Source organism: Dipodomys merriami, unplaced genomic scaffold, assembly GCF_024711535.1.
Source record: "Dipodomys merriami isolate MVZ:Mamm:240054 unplaced genomic scaffold, mDipMer1.0.p SCAF_413, whole genome shotgun sequence".
Classification (NCBI taxonomy): Eukaryota; Metazoa; Chordata; class Mammalia; order Rodentia; family Heteromyidae; genus Dipodomys; species Dipodomys merriami.
The window spans coordinates 554,987-561,031 of record NW_027205749.1 but is presented as its reverse complement, the minus strand read 5'-3'; the positions used below and the strand labels follow the sequence as shown (position 1 = coordinate 561,031).

General features: G+C 32.6%; 1 pseudogene; it reads left to right on the top strand.

Moving 5' to 3' along the window:
- The first annotated feature begins 702 nt into the window (after positions 1-702).
- On the top strand, positions 703-796 carry LOC138807172 (U6 spliceosomal RNA; annotated as a pseudogene).
- The last annotated feature ends 5,249 nt before the right edge of the window (positions 797-6,045 follow it).

The following is a 6,045-nucleotide window of genomic DNA, read 5'->3' as shown; positions in this document are numbered from 1 at the left end:
GGTGATAGAAAGGCAGTAGTGTAAGTTCCTGCCTGGTTGGATGGTTGACAGGCCAGGACATTAGGTAATCATGCATATGAACAATTTTTTCTCCTTGGTTTAGCTACTCTTGAAATGGTAGGAATAATAAATAATTGTATTTTGATAAAATACCTTCTATTCTGAACAGTTCTGTCTGAATTGTTCATCTCTCTATGATCCCTTGTAACTAATAATAGTTTTGTTTCAGTAAGGCAATCTATGCTGTCAGGGATAGATATTCTGGTTGGTCTGTTGCTACATGGAAGAAGACTAAATGGTCAGGTAGACATTTGTACCAGTAAGATCTCATTTCGGAAATTTTATGCAGCAGAATTTTTTAAGTAGCCCTTAAGCAAGGCTTACTTTGAATCCATTAGCTCCACAAAGCTAACTCAGTTGGATAAATAAGTATTTGAAAAAGCCATCATCTTTGGACCTGGCTATAAATGCTTCAAAGTATGATCAAATTTAAAATGAAAAAAAATTCATTGACACAAAAATTGCAAATGTGAGCAATAGACCGAACAATATAAATTTTTTCCACTATACATAGAATTTTAGGAAAATAAGATCAATAGCATTGTTAGGAACAATAAGGTTTCCTTGTTACAAATAGGCAACCAAAGATATATGCCTATTTAAAGATTGCATCATTAACTGTTTAAATTTAGAAGATACTACATGCTTCAGCAGCACGTATACCAAAATTACAACAATACAGAGATGATATGAAATACAGGATGATATGAAAATTTGTGAAGTAGTCCAATTTTTTCATTCTTTAGATGCAAGAATTGAAAAAAGTTATTAAAAATTTGATTACAAAAATACGAGTGTAACCATACATATAATTCATAGAATTGAAAGTAAGTTTGACATCACTATATTAAGTTTTCACCTTAGGGAGGCCTTTAAATAGCATAAACTTTACAAAACTCTTTAAATTAGATAACATTGTCATTTTATCCCAAAGAAATAAAATAGTATAAGGACCTAGGAAAAAAGGAATCTTAAACTGTTTCTATATGGAATGCAATCTTAAAGTACACATTTATTAATGAACCTATATATTATAAAACGATGAAGAATTCAATGTATTATATCTAGGAGAGAATGGAATAGATTATGGAAATTGTACAAACAACAGAATATAGAATATTTTAAAATATACTTTTCTCAGACAAGCACTAGAAATACCTTTAGTTTCTGTACTGCTCATTTCAACAGATAAGTTAAAATTATTTCTGATTTAAAAAATCACAAACTGCAGAAATTATTATAAATGTATACAAAAACTCTTGAATACATTTTGACATAAAAGTCAGGCAATTGAGTTGGAATAATACGATGGAATACATGAATTTTTACAGTAAGATATTGCTGTTAATTTGTACTGTGAAAATATTTTGTACGGACCAAAGAATGGACTGGCACATTGAAATTTGCAAAGCTTAACAGAACCATTATGACTTAGGAAAAGTTTGTACAGCCTTCCACAACTTCAAAGAGGTAGTGATACATACTTATCCTTTTGGCAATATCAAATACATTTTCTTCCTAGTTGTTCTTTAGACCTGGTTTGAGATAACGGGTCAACAGAAGGTGATCCAGCATATCTTTGCTATCTATATTCCCAGCAGCAAGATGCAAGAAGTCAAGAGGCCTTACGTTTGGGCATTGGTATCTGCATCATGATGCAATAAGAAAGAAGACACTCTGGTATTATTCCACGTATAAGCATTGTGCAGGGGTGTTGAGCCATCCACAATTATTGCATGAATATCTGCCTCTTGTGCCACCAACTCATGGATAATGTCTAAGTGTCCACAGTAGGCTTCCCGATGAAGAGGGGTATACTCATCTTCATCCCTAGTATTCACATGAGTGGCCTTTTTGAAAAGTAGTCTTGCAACTGTAGTAAGCCGATTATTTTCGGCAGCCCAAAGAAGAAATTGTTTGGATCCTATTCCATTCTCTTTTTTTGGCAACTGATACCATTCCTCACGTATTCATCTCGTTCCTCATCTTCATTAGAACTGCCTGTCAGTGGGAGTGAGGAGTCCATATATTTCCCCAATAGTTCACGCTGGTTGAACTGAAGTCAATATTGAATGGTTAAACTGAAATATAGTGTGGGTCCAAGCTTGAGATGAAATGTACTTTGCTAATTAGAAGGCAGAGATTTAGAAGACTGATATCAAGGCCAGTTCTAAAAAATAAAAATTCATGAGAAACTACAAAAACAAAGAAAGCTGGATATAATGAAATTTCCCTGTTATCTCACGTTTGTGGAAGCCATTGGTAAGCTATCATTCCTCAAGGTAAGCCTAGCCTGAAAAATAATCTAAAGTGATTAGAGCATTAGCAACTTCAAGCACCAGTAGTGTCAAAGGAAAAAAGAAAAGAATAAACCAGAAAAGGAAAGGAAAGGCTAGAAAAAGAAAATATTTGCTCTTCATTCTTGTAGTTACTTGTCATTGGATACAACCATTGAGAATAACTTATTTACTGTTTTAGGATTCAGGCCTCTCTAATATGAAAGCATTGATTTCAGGTAATTATTGTATTACTACTATTTATTAACTCATGGGGATTGAACCTAGGGCTTTGTATATATTAGTCTAGTCCTACAAGTGAGATGTACCCCAGCTCTCTTGTATACTTTTGGAAATAGTTTATGAATTCTTCAATAGTTACCTATTCTACTTTTCATCTTATCTTTTCTCTCCCACATTTTTCCCTATGTGTTTAAGTTTATGTGCTGAAAACATTCTTCAATTTTATCTTCTAAACGTAGAATTTTGCTTTTGAGTTTACAGAGAAGTTAGTTATTTTCATGACATCTTTTAAAATTATATACAGATAGATGCATTTCACATGTATGATTGATTCTTAGAATTCATTGCAATAAGCGATATTTATATGGTCATATGCACATAGGTATGGAGACATTGTGATCCTCTCCTAAGAATAGTTTCCCTTGTTCCTGCCATGTGAATGCTTAGAGTGCTCTTAGTTAATCATATCCAAGTGTAATTGTATGTCTTTTACTAACTATTCGATTAACTTGTAGATTTATAGACATATCTAGTTATTACAAATGAAGACAACCGTGCAGCATATATTTAATTAGATCTGGCTTATTTCACTTAATATCATTTTTTTCCATTCTTTCCTTTTGTTTAGGAATGGAGTAATGGCATTCTTTCCAATGGAAGCACAGAATTCCAACAATACAACAGAATTGAAGATCCAGAAATGAATCCACTCCTATAGGTAAATAATCTTTGACAAGGAAGCCAGACACACAGGATGGAAGAAAAAAAAATTGTGCTGGTAGAATTGGCAGTATACAGAAAACCGAATTTAGATCCTTATATATATCAGTGTATCAGAATCGATTCCAAATGGATCAAAGACCTCCATGTAATTCCAGATACCTTGAGATTGTTACAGGAAGAGTTAGGAGAAACATGACGGCTCCTTGGTCAAACTTCCAAAGTAAGTCTGGATAAGTGGGATTACATCAAACCAAATCAATCAGTTGTCAGACTGAAAAGCCATGAAGAAAAATGAGATCGTGTAGCACAGATTTATTTGGGAGCAAAACCACAGATGAGAGCCTCAGCCAATAATAAACACTCCTTTCACTAGGTTATTTATGGTGGGATTTACATGAATATAAGAGTTTTCTGGTGGGGATTAGTAAGAAAACAACTAATGTAAAGACAGAGATAGCATGTGAAATGAGTTGTAGCTGGAGAAATGGAGGGATTAAGGCAGGAGGGGAGTCAAATTCAAAGCCTTGGCCTGGTGCCAGCTCAATAAGGCATAGGTGCACAAAGGAAGGGGTGTAAAACAGGAATGGTTATAAACAAAACACAGGTCTGAAGCCTCAAAATAAAGACCCCAGTCTGGGTGGACCAGTCTCGAACATGAGCTTTTATTTAAATTAACTCGCATGAGTTTAGATTTTGCAGACTGGGATGGTACATAGTCACAGGCAATGTCTGCTATGTCAGGTAATCCAATGTACTCTTTCACATGTTACCCAATAGCCAGGTTTCAACACAAATGCTTACAATGAGATTCTTCAAATGAGCCTGCGACCTTTCCCTCTCATGAATCAAATTTCTGTCAAATGATTTCTGTCTTCCAGATGTTTACACATTTCTCATGATCTTTTCTACTATTTTGTCTTCATTATTGATGTTCATAATACTTTTGTGTTTTTGTGTTTTGTTTTGTGTTGTTTTGTGTTGTGTTGTAAACGTGAAGTTTAATGGTCTACCTTGTATTTTTTGCTCATGGCTGATGACACTCTATTCCTCGAGCCACATTCTCACCTTCTGCTTCTTGCTGGATAATTCGAGATAAGTTTTCACATTTTGTTGTTTGGACTGATATTGAACTAAAATATTCAGGTCTTAGCCTCCTGGGTTTCTAGGATTGTACACATGAATGGCTAACACCAATCTTTGCTTTAATGTTATTTTAATTATGTAGTAAAGTGGAAGTATATTTGTGTTGTGTGCAATTTTCAAATACAAGTTTGAATCAACTGGATATAATGTAATTGTTATCAATTTTAACAGTTGAATCAATGAATAGTACACATTCCCAAAGAAATATAACTGAAAACAAAAGGTATAATTGTCTTCTTAAAAAAAGTAATGGAACCGTGAATTTCTTTCACTTTAAAATTTATGTTTTATATAACTTTAATTAGCAGAATAAAAGTAAATATATTAATTGTATACCACAAGAAGCAAGGTGATTATAGTTAAGAATATATATATATTTCATCATAGCCAGAAGATAAGTTTTTGAGCATTCTCACTAAAAAGAAATGTTACTTGCAGAAGTTAATGGATATGATGTAGCTTGATCGTTACACAACATATAAATGAATAGGATTACCACTTAATATTTCATAAATATGTAAAAAATAATTATGTAGCTAGGTGCTAGTGGTTCATGTTTGCAACACCAGCTACTAAGGAGTCTGAGAGCTCAGAATCATGGTTCAAAGCAAGCTTAGGCAGGAAGTCCACGAGACTCTTATCTCCAATGAGCCAAAAGAAAACTAGCAGTGGCTCAAGTGGTAGAGGACTAATCTTGAGCTGAAGAGCTGAGGGACAGTGTACAGGTCCAGATTTTAAGCCCCATGCACCAAAATTAAAAATAAACATATATATGCAGATATATATATATATATATGTTTGTAAAATTATATATATAATATATAATGCGTACCACAATGAGTGTGTAGCGTTATTTCTACTATAAACTGTTATCATTTCATTAAATTGGAATAACATATTTCTACAATAAAATATAACTAAAAAAATTTAGTCCCTGAAAGCAATTAATCCTGATTAAAACATTGTCATGTACTATAAACCCTAAATACCAGAGAGCAGCTCCTGAAGCAGTTCTGGCACTATCATTTGTTTTATTCATTCTACTTAAAATCTTCTCTTTTCAAGAGCATTTAACTGCTATTATTTTGGAATTGTGGTTAATACTTATTTGACTGCTATTTTTAAAGAATGCACCATCCAATACTGGTTTTATTTTTCTAACTTTTTGTGTCTAATCTATTTTGGAAACAGCTATTTGAATTACATGAATTGCTTATTGAAATTGAATCAGTGTAGAGAGGAAAAGAAGAAAAATGTCTCTGTGGGTATGTCATGTTAAAAATGTACTTACAAGGTATTTATTTTTATATCATCTATTTTTATTATATTTAGATTCTGATAAAATTTAGCCTCTCAACTCACCCAATGATAATGCAGTCTTATTTCATTTCTGCCAAAAGCGAACAACAAATTATGATTTATTTATTTAACAAATTTTTTTAAAATTATCTTTATTTAAAAAACAATTTTTTACATTTACATGGGCAGGTAGCCCCTCTGTACAGTATGTTCTCAAATAAAATAAAATAATATTAAAAAAAACAATTTTTTAAAAAAATTAGCCAAAGCAAATATTTTATTACATATTTAAAGTCATGTT